At 34.2% G+C, this 18234-nt stretch overlaps 1 long non-coding RNA gene across 1 annotated transcript in view; it reads right to left on the bottom strand.

Annotated features, from left to right (window-relative positions):
- LOC138153312 (uncharacterized) overlaps positions 1 to 18223 on the bottom strand; it is an 833457-nt gene extending 815234 nt beyond the window's left edge. Inside the window, exon 1 of the long non-coding RNA XR_011166341.1 lies at positions 16710 to 18223. This is a non-coding gene — a long non-coding RNA (uncharacterized lncRNA). The remainder of the gene's footprint in view (positions 1 to 16709) is intronic.
- Between the last annotated feature and the right edge of the window lie 11 nt (positions 18224 to 18234).

Here is an 18234-nt window from a genome sequence, read left to right on the forward strand (position 1 = left end):
ATCAATAAATTTCAAACATTTGAGTTCCATGAAGATGTATATATAAGAATTGTAGATTTTTGTAGTCATCAACCTAGAACTGAAACCATTGGGAAAATAGAGTTCAGCATGAAAGAAGAGGACCAAGAAAGAAGAGGCATAGCAACTGCACACTCAGTAGGAGGCATAGGACCTAACCAAGCAATTAAAAAGGTACCTTCAGAGAGATGGGTGCAGGGAAAAGAAAGCTATACATGAAATGAAGGAATAAAATAATTTTAAGTTATGGATAGTAAAGAGTGAAATGCTGAAGAAAGATGAAGAAGGATTTCTGTCTGTTGTACCTGACAACAGGAATGAACTGGAGGTCAGGAATGAACTGAAAGGAAACATTTTCTGACTATGGTTGCAAACATCAGTGGAGCAGTGCCCTAAAGGAGATATGCATATTGAGGGCCTAGGTGGAAAGATTTGCTTTGAGAAAAAGAAAAATCCTATCATCCTGTGGTACTATAGGGAAGAAAAGCTGAGGGGAGATAGTGAGCATTTTCAAATCCAACACAATGACCTCAATAATTCTAGTAATGTGGGGGGCAAGCCCATCTGCTGACAGACATGGAGCAGAGCAGAATTTGGGGACTTGAAAATTAAGAAGAAAGTTAGGAACATCTCTGAAGAAAATTTGATAGTAAGTAGATAAAAGTGCAGTGGCAGCTAGAGTCCAATCAAGATTAAATAGTGTGTAATGGCCACCCTCAGAAAGGCTTTGCTATTTCCTCCATCAGAGCTTAAATGGGTCCCAAGTTCTCTCAGAACATCTTGCTTAAATGTGACTGAGTGCAGAGTGGGTAGATAGGAATCATTCAGGTTAGTTTCAGCAATGTTTTGGCTTTTTGTTTCTCATCATTTCATTTGTCGACCAAAATCTTCCTTAACCATTCTTAAGTCTCCCAGGGTTGAGATTACCCAAAGATATGAATCCAGAAAATCCTCTTTACTTGAATTAATGGAGCAAAGAACTCTGGATAGAGGGAGAAAAAACCTTCTAGTAATGCAGATGAGCATTTTCTTGGCAGCTTATAGTCTCAGGCACATAACGGTACCACAGAGATGTTAAATGTTCCTTGGCAAGGGCCACGAAATAGTATATTTTGGAGTCAGAATTTGAGGCTAGGTTTTCCTCACTTTAAGATAGGCCTTTTACCTATTATCCTCACTTCTTCTCTGTACTTAATCCCACTTAACCTCTTCCCTCCTTAGGTTTTCCTAGCTCCCAGCAAGGACTGATAGATTTCAGGAAAATCCATCATAAATTCATTCCTTCTAATGAGATTGGGAATTATCATCTGCCCTGCTATGCCATCTAATATCTTGCAGATCTTAACCATTTGCCCTGACTCTGTATTCTGAAGTTTTCTGCCCCCCACTTGGTTCTATTATCTGAGTTACTTCTGAAACCTAAGATCTGCAACCTTACCATCTATTCTACATTATACCTTTAATACTTCTTGATCTCTTCATCTGCCTTGCAGCTGAACTTTTTTTTATATATTGTTTCTCTCAGAGAAGGGACTGCTTAAAAACAGGGATTCTCACACTTTTTTACATTTGTATGCTGAGCACTAAAGCATGTAGCACTATATAGCATAAAGCACAATTCTTGACATACATTGAATGCTTAATAAATACTGTTACATTCATTCATCTATTTAGTAAGGAATAACTAGGAAGTTTTCTAGTTACTTTAAACCGGCCACATGGTAGATATATGATACCATTTTATTTAGTGACTTTTTTTCTTTTCTCAATTCCATAGAAAAGTAAAGCTTATTTCTGGTTATAAACTAGATATCTTCTTCCAAAACTTATCTTGAAGTTATTTCCAAGATTTCTACTGAACCAAAATACATATTCATTTTGCTAATATATGTTACAAGAGAGAGAATTGTCCCACCTTTGTTATGAAGATTTTTCAAAATCTTTTTCCTAAATATAAACTATTTTTAGCTAGAATTTTTCAAACTAAAACTCAGAGTAAACAATAATGTGAACTTTACATCTTTATTTTTCTGCAGCTCATTACACATGAAATAATATGAATTAGTCTAGGTATTCTCAAAAATGACTAAGCCTTTTCCTGACAGAAATAAATAGCATTTTATACATTTAGCCATCCATTTATCTAGGTTATGGTGAAATTTAGGCAAGCCTCCTAAGTGTCATTAGCCTTAAGCAACTCAAAGAACACACAGACATTAGCTTAGTGACCTGTGAAGTAAGTTGCTTATTTCATGCTTTTCTAGGGTGCATTAGGGAGACAGCATCTGACTACAAAAGTGGTTTCCTTTCCCTGGGAACTATGATCAGTAACATGATTTTTTTCTGGTCTTTTCTGTAGAACTAGTCTCACCCTATTACTTCATTTAACTTTCCTTCCTGTAAGAGAGGGAAGCAAAGTAAGAGTGAGGTGTTTGCATATGGTAGGAACAAAAATTAGAAAATAGAAGTGAAGAGAGGAAACTAAGTGTCCTGGTTAAAGTTTTCTTCTCAACTACACTTTATTTCATGATTTATTAATTTTTACATGAACACTTTGGCCAATATGATAAAGCATTAGAATCCCCTCTCATGATGATGTTTCTAAATGCACAAAATAAAATATATATGATTGCAAAGGAATTATGTTGAAATATTGTTATCAAAAAGTATTTTAAAAAACATGTTTCTGGAACCCACGTTAATAAATCCTGATTTATATTATGTGCTCTCCCTGCAATGCATACGTTATATAGAAAATTTCCCCCAAAGTTTTCTCTTTATAGGTACCCAACTTATTCCCAACCCTGAAAGGAGAAAAACTCTCCCCGGTGAGAGTCAGACATTGGATGTATGTAGAATGTTTCAGTGGTTCCTAATTTCTCAATGAACAAATTAAAAATTTCTCTGCTTGGCAATTAAGGCTCTTAGCAAACTGAACTCATAAGCTTCCCAGTCTTTATCACTGTTCAATTCCATTTGAATTTTTTCGTGTTGTTCAGTCATTTCAGTCTTATTCAACTCTTTGTGACTCCATTTGGGGTTTTCTCAGTAAATATACTGGAGTGGCTTGCCATTTTCCCCTCTAGCTCATTTCACAGATGAGGAAGCTCATGAGGCAAAGAAGTTAAGTGACTTGCCCAGGATCACACAGTTAGTAAGTGTTTGAGACCAGATTTGAATTCAAGAAGATGAATCTTTCTGACTTCGGATCTGGTACTCTATTCACTTTGTTGTCATAAGGGTCTAATTCTTGCTTCATATATATGATACTTCATTTTGCATCTCTGTGCCGTGTACCTGCAAGATTCTGCATAGTCATCTTTAACTACTGACATCCTCTGATTCCTACAAGACTCAGCTCAAAAACCACTGTTCCATGAAACGTTTTTTTTTCTTTTGACCCATAACCACTTTAGGTTTCCCCTCTGAGTTCACCCTTCTTCTACTCTACACACACACAAAAGCACACATGTGTATGTGTGTGTCTTGTGTATCCTTTTATTTGCATGTTGTTACTTATGTTAAAACATACACTTCTCGAGGAACAGAAATATTATAGTGCTTTGAACTTTCTTTGTATTAATATGCTGGTCCTGACATTTAGCATTTGGCCCAGTACATAGTTAGTGTTTAATAAATGCTTGTTGATTAATTGAAGTCTGCTCCTGAGAGTAGAGACTGTTTCAACATCTGTCTTTTAACCCAATCATCTTATAGACAATGTGTTCTATGGTAATAATTTAATAAATATTTTTAATTGAAAAGAACTAGAAAAATAGAAAGAAAGAGCAAGGGTATCCAAAAAGGGAACAAACAGAACGATTAAGTTGTGTTCTCAGGATACATCAAGGGACTTGTCTCTTAGCACAACAGGGACGGAAATTCCATTTTGTGTGATACCAAAACATCACAAGATAAGCTAAATCTTAAGAAAAAATAAGTTGTCACAATTAAATAATAAATATATTCACAGAAGAGGATAAAAGAGCAAATGTTATAGAGTTCACCAAGTTGGGGCATTATATTTTTTTTTCTCAACTGACTACTGACATTTGTGAGAGTCCCTTTTAATTTCTGGACCCACTCAGTCTTGTCTCTCAAACCTTTGCTCCTCAAATTGATAACTTGTAGCTTAAATACAGGGGATCAAACACTGTTACCTAGGAGGCCTTGGTGCATTAGAAGAGGTATAAATCATGCACCATCAGTGGTAATCCATCTCATATGTGAATGCCCAGGTCCTTTTCCTAGCCCAGACCTGTCCCATTGTTCTAAGTACAGAATATGGCCCCAGAGGCTTTGTGAGATTTCTTTCTCTCTCTCTCTCTCTCTCTCTCTCTCTCTCTAATCTGTCTATCTATCTAGCTATCCACACACATATACATACATATGCATGTGGAAAATGTATGTATTGTGTATTGCATGCACACATACAATACATACAAACATGCATGAATACACATATACATATCTGATATATTTTGCTTCTCCATCCATCCTAACCTGGGGTAGTATAGAAAGGATGGGAATTTGAATGGTGCAAATCTCCTCAGGATATACCTATAGTGATAAAGTTCATTGAGAGGAAACTCATGAGAGTATCCAAAGAAAAAATAATTCTGAATGGAAAGCTTTGAAACCCACCACTTGGATGATCAAATATTAGCACAGTGCTATTAGACTTAATGGACAGATAGAGCATTAAATTTGTAGTCAGGACCGAATTCAAATCTAGTTTAAGACACTATTTCAGCTTCATGACCATGAGCAAGTCATTTAATATATCTGTGCCTCAGTTTTCTCATAAGTAAAAAGAGGATAATAATTGTACCTAACCTTCAAGGATTATTGAGAGAATAAAATTATATAGTATTTTTGAAGTACTTTGCAAAACTTAGAATGTCATATAATTACTAATATTAAATGAGTATTCCATTTATTACTTTTCTCTTCATATTGACCTTCTATATAACTAGCCATAATCAATCATCTAGCCAAATAGGGATGTTCCTTTGGTATGTGATGGCAATAAGGCCCTCAGCTTGGAGGTATTCAACATATACTGTAGGTAAGCCTGAGCTATGCATTGTATCAATATTATGATGTTGTAAAGTGTGAATACGAAGAGAAAAATGAAGACAGTTGACAGCTATACTCTATCTGAGATGGAGCAGTATTTTGCATGAATAAAAGGACAGAAATATGACAAAATTATTTGTGAATAGAATGAATTAGAGTAGTAAGATATTTAGCATTAGAATTATTTTCCATTATTATCTTTGAACTGATTGGCATCAGACTAGGAGTGATAGACCATAGACATGGGTACTATAGAGAGACTATAGAAATCAACTTTAATCTGACAAACATAGAATAGTACCTTCAAAAACGGAAACAAGCAAAAACATCTGAATCTATGTAATATAGGATGTGTGACTTTTTAACAAAAGGTCTCATGGAAGAATAGGTGGGTAGTTGTGATGATCAGTTCAGGAAAGTAAATGAGTTATCTTGGAAAGTGTTCACAACTACAAGGGTACTATGCACTTGAGTGGGTGACAGGTCTAAGACAAAATCTAATATGATAGATATCCATGGGTGTCAGCTTTGTACAAAATAAATGTCAAAACAAGTCTGGTGAATTCCTGATGGAATCTTTTGACCATGTGTATAACTTTTATAGAACTTCATATATATGTATGTATATATGCACATACATGTATATATGTATGTATATATGTGTGTGTGTGTATATATATTAAAACACATGACCAGACAAGTAGCTACCAGAATTCCCTTATTGTCTCTTTCAACAAACCACCGTGCCTGGCTATGGGACTAAAATGACACAAGTACATCACCATCTACTGATCCTCCATGAACATATACATAGTCAAGAGGTCATCTAGCAAAATCTTCAGATAACTGATTTCATTTGGCAGTGCGCACCATTCCTCATTGAGGTGCCAGGGTTTTGGTGATGGATTAGATATAGTATTTTTGTTTAGAGTTAAAGATCTCCCTTTTCCTTTGGTATGATCCAGAACTTGCTTGACTGGTGGTTTCTACTGGATTCTTATGGCTACTACTTCATTATTCTCTTGGTTCTATGATACTATAATGTTTTAATTTCTGAGTAAAGGTCTCATTTGCCCGGTTTCTTGAAAACAGCTCACATAGTTATGCTGAAAGAGTATCAGTATTGAAAAGTATTAGAAAAAAAGAGGTAATAGCAACTTAAAGGGAAAATATTAATTACAGAGATATTAAAAGTGATTATTGTTCCAATATGCAAACTGTAGAAATAGATAAATTAAACAAGCATAATGATTCTACCTTCCCCTTTGTCATTTTATATCTTGAAAAGGAGACTTTTGGTTTTGGTGGGTCTTTGATTCCTTTCATACAGATTTTGATTGGCCAGAAACAACAACCACTAACCAACAAAATTGAAAGATGTATAATTATAATGAGTGGTTTTAGCTTCAGAGAAAATATGAGAAAAAAAAATACTGTTGAAAACAGTAGATTTTTTGTTTAACACTGAAGTGCTTCTTTTCCAAGTGTTTATTACAAGAAACTGCTGTTCAGGTGTGAGTGGAGGAATGTGTTCATAAAAATGAGATGAAAACAAAAGCTATCAATAAAAATAAGCTTTTGGTAAAGAAAATATTTTGTCTAGCAAGTTTATTATATTTCTTGACCCTTCTAAGACTCATTTATCTAATTTTGTTTCAAGTATGAGATTCTACAACTTGAGAAAATTATCCTCTTCAGATACTATGCTTTCCAATTGTAAAGCAAGCATGAGCAGCTTTCCAGAAGAATGCTGCCACCAGCAGCTTTTCAACGTTCTGATTACACAGTATAGTGAACTCTCTTTTCAATAACAATTCAATAACAATAACTATTCAATAACAAATCAGAGCAAAACATTCACAGAAATCAAGGTACAGAATTCACAATGTTACAACTTATCACAGAGAATCAAAATACAGCATTCACAACATCTTATCATTAAAATTGCCACATAGTTTTCACCACAGTAGTCACAAAGTTTTGAACAAAGAACAATCATTTAGTAACTCAATCATTCAATCATCTCAATCATTGAATCACCCTTAAGGAGGTTTGCCTCTTTAAGGGACACAAAGTACACTAGTCAAAGTTCTCCACTCATGGGGCACACTAAGTTACAAATCAGTCACTGATCATCATTCACTATTCAATCATCAGAAAATATACAAGCCCTCCACCCTTGGGTCACTAGTAAATTACAATTTCTCAGTCAGTACACAGTATTCAAGTAAAGTCTTCTTTCAGCTTGACTTGGGGTGGTCTTTTAGGTTCCCTGGATCCCCTTCCATGGTCCCAGGTCCTACCTGGATTCACCAAACTGTCATCTGGGTTCAAAGGCAGAGAGCTCCCACACCCTTGTCCAGCTCTTCACACACTTCCTATTACACACTGAAGCTTACAGCGTCCAGTCCACCTTAAATCCTTACCTGTCTGTTTCTGGGAAGTCAAGGCTTAAAAAAAATCACTCACAGGTTCATTCAAAGTACCAGCATCACAGGCATGCTGCCTCAGACTTCACCAGCTCTATCTGGCCCTTGGACTCAGCAGAAGTTTCAGGTGGTTCCCAGAATCAAAATCACTTCATCCAGGTTCTCCAAATAAAAATCATTTTCTCTAGCCTGGGGCTCCTCTTCAGCTTCTTTGGTGGCAGCAGCTTCTGCTTCCATGAAGCTTTGCAGGGACACACACCCACACACCATGCAGCATTCATTCCTTCCTGTTTCAGTCAACCCCTTCCTGTTACATCAGCAAAAAGGGTTCATACCTTCTGTTTCTTTAACAGATGCTTGATTAGTTACTAAGTGCTAAGTACCTCTAAGCTTAGCAATACAAAAGGAACTTCAAATTTCATTACTATTACACCAATGTGGAAATAAACTTAAAAAAAAATAATCCTGGGCTTCTGATTTACATGAAAGTTAGAGTCACTTGCCCTATTTCGGACCAGGAATGCAGAATTTCTTTTTGTAACTACTAACTGATTGAATTAGGATTATAGATTTACAACAAAAAGGGGCCTCTACAATTCATTGTCATAACTTTTAGAGATGAGGAAACTGTAAGATCTTGGAGAAGAGAGACTGTTAAATTTCTTTCTTTGAAGGGGAGGATAGGAAGTAGATTTTAATTTGATCAAAGCCTTTAAAACTGAAAGGGAAAATAAAAAGGGAAAAATTAAATAGACGTAAACTAGAAAGAAAAATGAACAAACAAGTAAAACTTCAAAAGAAGGGAAAAGGAATAAACAGTAGGAAATGAGGACTTCAGTGTGAGGGGGAAGATAGACAGTGGGAATAGGATTTCCTTAAAATAGATTAAGCTAAAATAACTGAAGAGACATAGAACTTTATTTATGGAGGTAAAAAATGCTAGCTCAGAAGAAAAAACAATATTTGAGGAAATAGAGAAAAATATAGAGTTAAATCTCACAGCTTTCAATATGAAGGGATTAAACCATCCACTATTTTTAAAAGTAACAGATTGAATAAAAAACCTCCAAACTTTCTGCTTATGAGATATGCATTTAGAAAAAAGAATAAAAGTGAGGAGATAGATAAAATTCATTATGAATCAAATCCATGCAAAAAGCATGAGTGTCAATAATTTTGTAAGAAAGAAAAAAATAAGAATACTTCAAAACATACAAAGGGATAAACAAGAAAAATGAGGAAATAAACTGTAGATTACAAAGCAATATTAATACTAAACTTATATTCTCTAAATACCTTACTCACAGACATACAAACTCATATCTAAATTTATACTCAATGCATTACCCGAGATACAAAAGGCATAGATACTAACACAATAATATGATGAGTTTTAATGTCCCTTTCTTAACTTTGGAAAATTCTAATAAAAATATAAATAATAAGATATAGATCTGAACAAATTGCTGTAGAAATTCAAGATAAAATATTTATTTCATTGTTGTGTAGTCATTTTGTTCAGTTGTATCTGACTCTTCATGACCCCTTCGGAGTTTTCTTGGCAAAGATACTGGAGTGGTTTGTGATTTCCTTCTCCAGCTCATTTTACAGAAAAAAGAATTTCCTGACTTTAGGTCTGACACTTTTTTCACTGTGCCACCTATATAATCATGGTGTCTTCTAAACAGAACTGCTAAAATGCACATTTCTCAGCACTAAATAAAAGTGGCGTCTCCTACTTATGATACAATTTTATTAAACTTTTAACACCCATACTACACAAATTATTCTAAGAAAAAATGAGAAGTTATTCATCTTACAAGATTCTTTTTTTTATGAGGCAAAGTTTTACTCTCCAAACCAAGGAAAGATAAAGATAAGAGAACAACAGACCAATTTAAGTTAAATTCTTTCAAACAGACTAAAATGACTTATCTAAGAAATGATTCATCAAGACAAGCTAGATGTATTCCATGAATTCACAGACAAGAACAGCTTGACATTAAGAAAACAATCAACAGGCACAGTGAATAGAGCACCAGCCCTGGAGTCAGGAGGACCTGAGTTCAAATCCGGTCTCAGACATTTAATATTTACTAGCTGTATAACCTTGCGCAAGTCACTTAACCTCAAATGCCCTGCCTTCCCCCCTCCAAAAAGCGGAAAAGAAAAGAAAAGAAAACAATCAACATAAATTATCATATCAAAAAAATAACAGACAATGTGATTCATTCAATAATGTGGAAAAGGCATTTGATCAAGGATAACACACGTTTCTATGAAAAATCATACAAATTGATGGCATAGGAGAACTTTTTATAACATTAATGATACATAATGATAAAATTTAAACAAGCATCACATACACTTTTCCAACAAGCACATGATTCAAGCAACGATAGGGCACCTACTTGACATAGAGGACAGACTAGTGCTAGGCTTGAAATCAGGAAAGCTCATTTGGTTGAATTCAAATCTGGCTTCTGACACTGATTGCTATGTGACTCTGGGCATGTCACTTAACTCTATTTGTTTGAACTTCTCATCTGTAAAATGAGCTGGAGTAGGAAACAGCAAACTACTCCAGAATCTTTGTCAAGAAAACCCAAAATGGAGACATGAAAAGTGAGATATGACTCAACAACAATAAAGTAAGGATACCCATGCTCCCAGCTCTGATATGGTTCTGGAATGCCTGTAATATCAATAACCAAAAAAAAAAAAAAGTGGCACAAAGATAAGTAACAAGGAAATAAATCTCTATTTGTTGATTATTTGACAGTTTACTTTGAAAATCCTAGTGAATAAGAAAAGATATTGATCAATACAATAACTTCAGCAAAGTTCCAGACTCCAAAATAAATCTTAAAAAAAAAACTACAATTGTAAATGAAAACCTCAAAAGAAAGTGAATTTCATTTCTAAATAACTATAATGTGAATAAAATACTTTGAGACCCAATCTACAAAAGTATACAAAAGTCTCACAGATTCAATTTCAAAATAATCCTTGAAGAAATAAAGAAAAAAAAAACCTTGAATAGACTAATATTTAGCAATTATGGCTATGATGTACATTAAAAAATAGAATGTTATCAAATTTAATTTGTAGATTGAATACTATTGAAAATCAGCTTGTGAAAAAGGATATTTTATAGAAGTTTACAGAATAATAACAAATTCATATGGTAAACCAAAGAAAAATATACCAAAGGAAATGGTAAAAAGAGGTAGATATTAAGGGAGAATTGCACATCCACACCTCAAATATGAAATATTTTAAAACAGCAATGATCCAAACCATCTGGCATTCAGTATAAAATAGAAACATAAAATGACAGAAGAGAGTAGATAAAGGAAGATTTAAAAATGGTAATACTACAACCAAAAATCAAAAATTATTTAATGAAGAACCCTATTTTTTTAATTGCTGAGAAAACTTAATTTTGAGAAAACTTAAATTTGAGAAAACCATCTGGAAGAAATTAAACTTAGACCAACACCTTATACCACCTTCCACTATACATTCTAAATGGATATGTAAGCATACTATTAAAGACCACTTCTAAACTGATAAAGCACAAAGCCTTGTTTGATCCAGAAACAATACTAGGTGTTTCACTGGCAAAATGACCTGGCAGTACCATCACCATACAAAAACACAGAACTTTGAAGGTTAAGTTACACTCTAACTTAAAGGGCATTCATTGATATGGACATGTCTTATTTACCAAAAGATAAATATATAATGATACATTGATAGATAGATAGATTGATAGACAGGCAGACACATAAATACATACACACACACATACATATATGTAGAGTGCATACATAGATGCATAAATAAATATATAATATAAATAAATATATAAATGGAGAGAGAATGGGAAAGAGACAAAGAGTCATAGAAAGAGATAGACAGACACAGAGAGATGATAGAGGATTTGGTAAAGACTAACTTTATGCCAAGAACTAGGGATATGCTAAGCATTGAGCAGATGTAGAAAAACAATTAAGATAGTCCCTAGCTTCAAGGAAAATATAATTTATTTAGGGAACACATTATATTAAAAATTTTCCAGAAAGAAAGTAGCAGAAGACATGTCTCCCTGATGGAGAGGTTATAAGAATTGGTTGCTTGGTTACTTACTAATAACTATAAGGTAAGTTTAGAATTGTTCCTCAGTCTTCTAACAGAAAAATAACAGGCATGATATTACTCTAACATAAAAAGAAATTTCTTCACAACTATAGTTGTTGCAAAATAGAATAAGCTGACTGATTAAACAATGAGCACAAAGGATGTTTCATGGAAAGGCTTGAATGACTTTGTTGGGAATATTATCAAAGTCATTCATTAGGTAGGAATTAGACAAGATAGCCTCTAAAATTCCTTCTAATGGCAAATCTATTATAACAAATATATATATATATATACCATCATTTTTGTGACTGATATGTTTGAATTCAGTGATTCAGATTTTTTACAAGGAATTTCTCATATTAAGAAATTCCCTCTGTCAAATACCATATTTGCAATTTTTTAAAAAGGAGACAAAATTTTAGTCAAATGGTGAAGATATAGTTTGCAACAAGTGACAAATTATCTGCAATATTAATCAATGGTAGATTCAGTAATTAATTACCATAAGAAAGATGACACATTCTAATAAAGGTTTTTCATTTATCAGGTTTAGTCAACTACTAGGGAGGTTTGTTTCTTTCTAAAAAGTTGACACAGTCTTATTTAGGAAGAATATGGATGAAACAATAATGAGATAATGCACAATATACTTAGGGAAAACTGGTTTAGAGAAAGATTTAGAAGTGGTTCAAATACCAAGTCTGATACTTGATATTGTATACATTTGTAAAAGTCCCTCTAACCTCTGTTTACTTATCTATGAATTGAGGCAGATAGTTTAAGTGGTCTTAAAGGATGTTTCCAGTTTTAGATCTTATGATACACTATCTAAGCTTAATAAAATATTTTTGTTGTTCATTTTCAGTCAAGTCCAATACTTTGTGATCCCGCAGACCACACTATCCCAAGCAATTCTCTTTCAAGTCTAATATATTTGTTGCTTCCACTATATTATCCATCTCATCCTCTGCTGCCCCCTTCTCCTCTTTAATGAAATATAACTGAATGAGAAACCTACTGAATTTCATAATATTTACAAACATAGATTTGATTATATCAGTTTCAAAATTAAGTATTGGTCAATATTTGAGAATTTTATTTCTAAGTTATAGAAATTCTGAGAGCTATAACAAACCAAGTGGATTGACACCATAATGAGGTATCCTCAGAGTTCTATTGTACCTTTAATAAATACTAAAGGGTCAGCTTAAGTGAGTGAGTGACTCAACTCAGTGTTCCATGTAACTCTGGAAGTATATTGAGAATGAGTTGTCGATCTGCATCAAAGCATTACTTATTACAATTTTAATAAAAACATATGGCTGAATCTCTCTCTCTCTAATATATATATATATATATATATATATATGTAAAGTATTTCAAAATAACAATTTATTTACCTTTGGTGAGTCAATAATCATGATAACAAGAAGAACACATTATGTAAGAGTAATTAAATATATTTCTAATTTGCATTTTGCAAAGGAATTAGGTTCAGTAGTAACTTTTAACACTACCTTGACATATAAGCTTTATGATACTACACTAGTCACAATTTTCTTGGAGTTTGAATGGATTTAATTGAACTATGAAAGTCTGTTGGAGTCACAGTGAGTTTTAATTCTGTTCATATGCTATTTTGTTGAAATATTTTCAAATCCACTAGCACTTGCTCAGAGGTCAGAATTCCAGCAAAGATCAATCACCTGAAATATAGCCAAGAAATACAAAATAAGTGGTGTGTGTGTGTGTGTGTGTGTGTGTGTGTGTGAGAGAGAGAGAGAGAGAGAGAGAGAGAGAGAGAGAGAGAGAGAGAGAGAGACAGAGAGACAGAGACAGAGACAGAGACAGAGAGAGATTCTAACATGAAGTAATTATTATTGCTGAACCCCTTGCAAAAGAAAATTATACTATTTTCTATAGGATAGTCATTTAGATCAAACTTTATGCATATTGATTCAAAGCACATATAGTTTTAATAAGATCATTTGTCTTACTTCTCAGGTCATGGCAGGTGTAAGGAAATCATTAGAATATAGGATAAAGGAAATAACAGCAGTTGACATTAAGATAACAAAACAGGAATAAAATGGTGTAAAATACAATGGATAAATCTTATAATGGTGATGAGAAAAAAGTTTAAATGTTTGGTCTTTTGATAATTTTATAATTTTGTTTCTATGGATGTTTCTCTCACAATGTAGACCATAACCCTTCTATTCTTTATCATCCTATGTGGTTCTTATCTATATTTTCCCATGAATCCTCCATAGAAAAATCACACAGTGTGCTGGAGACATTCTAATTATTTTAATATTTTAAGGCCACCAATGCAGTACTTAGCTTTGAATTTGGGGTTATTCATTATTTATAAGTCATTGTTGATGCACCAATAAATGTACTTGCCACTGCCATTTACTGTCCCTTTGCAATTTGGGCAATTTTCCCTTTTGATTTTTCTAGTCATCAAACCCAAGAAATTTTCAATTCTCTGTTGATTAAAAGATATTTTGTTTTATGTCTTCGCAAAAATTTAAAAAAAGTTCCACATATTTAAAATAAATGAGATGTAGAACTCAATGTGATTAAGACCTTATGAACTCCTAGTATCATTATCTCAAAACTTATTTGTAGAGCAATTCACTCTCCAACTATAATTGATAGGTAGGTTATTAATTTCTAGCTGCTTATCAAATAACTTGGTCACTTGTCATATTATTAGCATCTCTGACTACGCTAAATTTTACAGTGACTGTAAGTTGGAATTGATTAGATGAGTTTTTTCATGCTAATTTCTTTTTTAAATAAGGAGTAAGATGAAAATTCAATTTTATAAAGTGAGACCAGACACACACGTAAGCTACTTACTGTTGAGCAGGCATAAGTCATGAAAGCTCATTCAATGCCATAAATTCCATTAATGATAAAGTGCCTTTTATTTTATTTTCCCATCAAATATTTTACAGGATATGAGATATCCTTGCAGATTTTCTGGAATTACTTGGTATATAAAATTTGAAAGTACATAATAGCAAAGTGTCAAGTGTCAGACTTAGAAATACAGAAATTTGACTCATCAAAAATGTTAAATATCACCTGAGTTAAGGTTGTGCTCAACTAGCTTCTGCTATTTTTTATACCTTAAAAGTGTTTCCACTTTAATTTCCAGCATAAAAGCTAGATTTTAGATTAATAAGAATTTTAAAATTTTGGCTTTGAATGAAAAGGCACTGTCAAATAGAATGTATATGCTCCCTTCTTTTAAAAAAAAGTCTGAAAAATTATTGCCCCATGTGTACTAGTATCTTAAAATTAGCTCAAAATTCAATCCCTCCTTTAAGTAAATTACATTAAAATTCTATTCCAAGATGAAGGCTCTCCTGAATTTTGCCTTTGGAGTGTGCATTGCAATTTGTGTTTCTCAAGAATTTTTCTTATATTATACTACATAATAATAATTTGTGACTGTAAGTTTTATGAAGACAGGTGATGTGTCTCAACTGAACTTTTTTAAAATATCTGATAAGAACCAACTCAGTGTTTGCTACAAAGTAGACTTTTGATAAATTTTGAATTATTTAAGAAAGAAATAAAATTAATTATCTCATTAAATAGAGTTTTTGTCTTAAATTTGGTTTTGGGGATATTGGTAATGGGGGAATTTCTTTTATATAGTTGAGGTTGACTTTGTTTTATATTGAAGAGGAAAGTCATAATTAACAAATGTGTTAGTACTAAAAGAGTTGCAACATCTACAGAGCAAAGGGCACCAAATCACTTTTGATAACTCAATTCACTTATTTGGGCTTTATTTACCTCAGATATAAAATGAAGTGACTTGATTATATGATTACTGAAGTTTTTATAGCTATAAGGCTAAGATTCCAAAATCATCTCTAAAGAATCTTCCAGATCTGTATCTATGATCCCTAAAATTAAAGGGAAAAGGAAAGGGGAATCTGACTGTTGAATCATGAACATAAGGGTTTCAGTTTTTGTATTTTAAAAGTGAGTAATTATTTGAGACATAATCTTATGTTTCTGAGCACAAATTATATACTTTTGAATATCAGCAATTTCAAATCAAGCAAATTATATAGATATGTGTGTGCATGTATGCATCTGTGTAATTAGCATGTATGTATATAGTTTGGAAATGACTAGTGGTTAGGAACTGAGGTTATTAGTAACAAACACTAATAATGACTGACATCAGTAGGATAATTCTGCAATTATAAAGGTACCTTTTATATGAAAAACATGTGCTTTCTGTACAGAGAAGAATTATAAGCCTCATATCCCTTTGAAATGTGAAAGGGGGAAGAAGGTAGACAAGTAGCTCTTAGCAACACTCCAATCATTTGGCACCATATGCCTCCATTTTCAGCTAAATTGTAATAAGCACTTATCTGGGAAAGGATTTCAATTCTGAACTCAGTGCCCTTTCTAGCCAGCAATGCTATGGACCTTTAAGATAAGTGACTGATAAAATGCTTTGGCGTGTCAAACTTTTTTCAACAAATAAATATAACTTTATTTTAGAGTAGGAGAGAAATATATTTAATGAATATTTGCAAACACATGGCCATTGAAGGAATAATTTAAGTCAATACCAATACAAATATTCAAGTGATTTTAGTGAATTAAGAAGATACTTCCAAAGAAATCACACAGTTATGTGCATACAAACACTCCTATAAATAGAATGGAATTAGGTGATATTTGAATATCTGACCATTATCCAGTTGAGCAATTTCTTTTTCAGAGGTTATATTCATTCCTACTTCCTTCCTACTGTGATGGCAATTAAAGATTCCCCTGTATTGGCTTGGTTTTCAAATTGATTGTGTTAAAACCCAGAGTTTGTTAATCCCACCTGTGGGATGGGCTTGTTGAAGTGAAAAGAAAGTCCTGAACTGGGAGGAGCTGGTGACGTAGATTTGGAGACACAAGAGAGAGGCGGAAGATCTTTTTGGTAGCAGCACCTCGTGGAGAGGGAGAGACTAAGAGAATTGCTGGTGGCCGCTTTGAATTGACCTCGACTTTTGAGACCTGCCCCCTGAGCTGCCAAGGACTGAGGAGACATGGCTGTTTTTCTGGTACTTTGTCTGTCTGTTTTGATGTTATTTTGCCAGATTTGTCCACTGGTGAAAGACTGTCCTTTTGTTGAAGAAGTCCTGGAACCTGGCTGTTCACTAAGAAGCCCTGAGACTGTCCTGCAGACAGAGAGTGAATACTGTCCACTGGTGAGGGACAGTACTGTTGTTGCAGGGGTCTGGAGACTGTCCTGCAGACAGAGTGAATACTGTCTACTGGTGAGGGACAGTGATGTTGTTGCAGGGGTCTGGGAGCCTTTCTGTTGGTTCAGAAGCCCTGAAGAAGGATTTTCTTGTTGTATGTTTACAGAAATCCTGGGAGAGGGCTTTGCTAATGTGTTCAGGGGTTCTAGGACTGTTCTACAGACAGAGGATAAATTCATGAAGGGACTGGCAATGTATCTTATGGCCTTGCTAAGCCTTGTCTCTCCAGGAACTAAGATTGCTGAGAACTTGCCTCGTGTCAAGATGAAGAAAAGACCTCCATTTGGGTATTAAGTGCTGTGTTTAAACTTGATATAACTCTGGGGTAGATTCAATTGTGATCCTGGGGGTGGGGAACTTTTGACCTTATTGTGCTCTGTGATTGACAAATGAAGGTACTTTACCTATGTTTGGAAACTAATCTCCATTTGAGAAGAGGGGTTTTGTGGTGGACTTAATTAAGGTATAGCATAAGGGTGGAGTAGTATTTAGAACAGGGACTTTGTAATTGATTGAATGATTGGAAGATCCTGGGGTGGGGTAGTACTTGGAGATTATTTAATCACACTTAGTAAATGCTGTATTTTGAATGATGTCATGTTTTGATCTTCTCTGTTCAGGGTTTGTTACTGAACAAAATAGAGAGCACCTATGCTGGTATTTTGAACCTGGGAAGTTGCCTTTGCTTGGTATTACATTACATTATGGCGTAGTCGGCAGGATGTACAAAGCATAGTGCCTCTATTTGTTCCAGGATCCATGGCCATTTAGATTGAGATTGTAAGGCCAAGGATCCTGGAGGGGTGGAATGTGATAGTAATGGCAATTAAAGATTCCCCTGTATTGGCTTGGTTTTCAAATTGATTGTGTTAAAACCCAGAGTTTGTTAATCCCACCTGTGGGATGGGCTTGTTGATGTGAAAAGAAAGTCCTGAACTGGGAGGAGCTGGTGACGTAGATTTGGAGACACAAGAGAGAGGCGGAAGATCTTTTTGGTAGCAGCACCTCGTGGAGAGGGAGAGACTAAGAGAATTGCTGGTGGCAGCTTTGAATTGCCCTGGACTTTTGAGACCTGCCCCCTGAGTTGCCAAGGACTGAGGAGACATGGCTGTTTTGCTGGTACTTTGTCTGTCTGTTTTGATGTTATTTTGCCAGATTTGTCCACTGGTGAAAGACTGTCCTATTGTTGAAGAAGTCCTAGAACCTGGCTGTTCGCTAAGAAGCCCTGAGACTGTCCTGCAGACAGAGAGTGAATACTGTCC

The sequence above is a fragment of the Petaurus breviceps genome, unplaced genomic scaffold, assembly GCF_028583685.1.
Source record: "Petaurus breviceps papuanus isolate PSGF00001 unplaced genomic scaffold, PetGlider_PUasm1.0 90977, whole genome shotgun sequence".
Taxonomy (NCBI): Eukaryota; Metazoa; Chordata; class Mammalia; order Diprotodontia; family Petauridae; genus Petaurus; species Petaurus breviceps.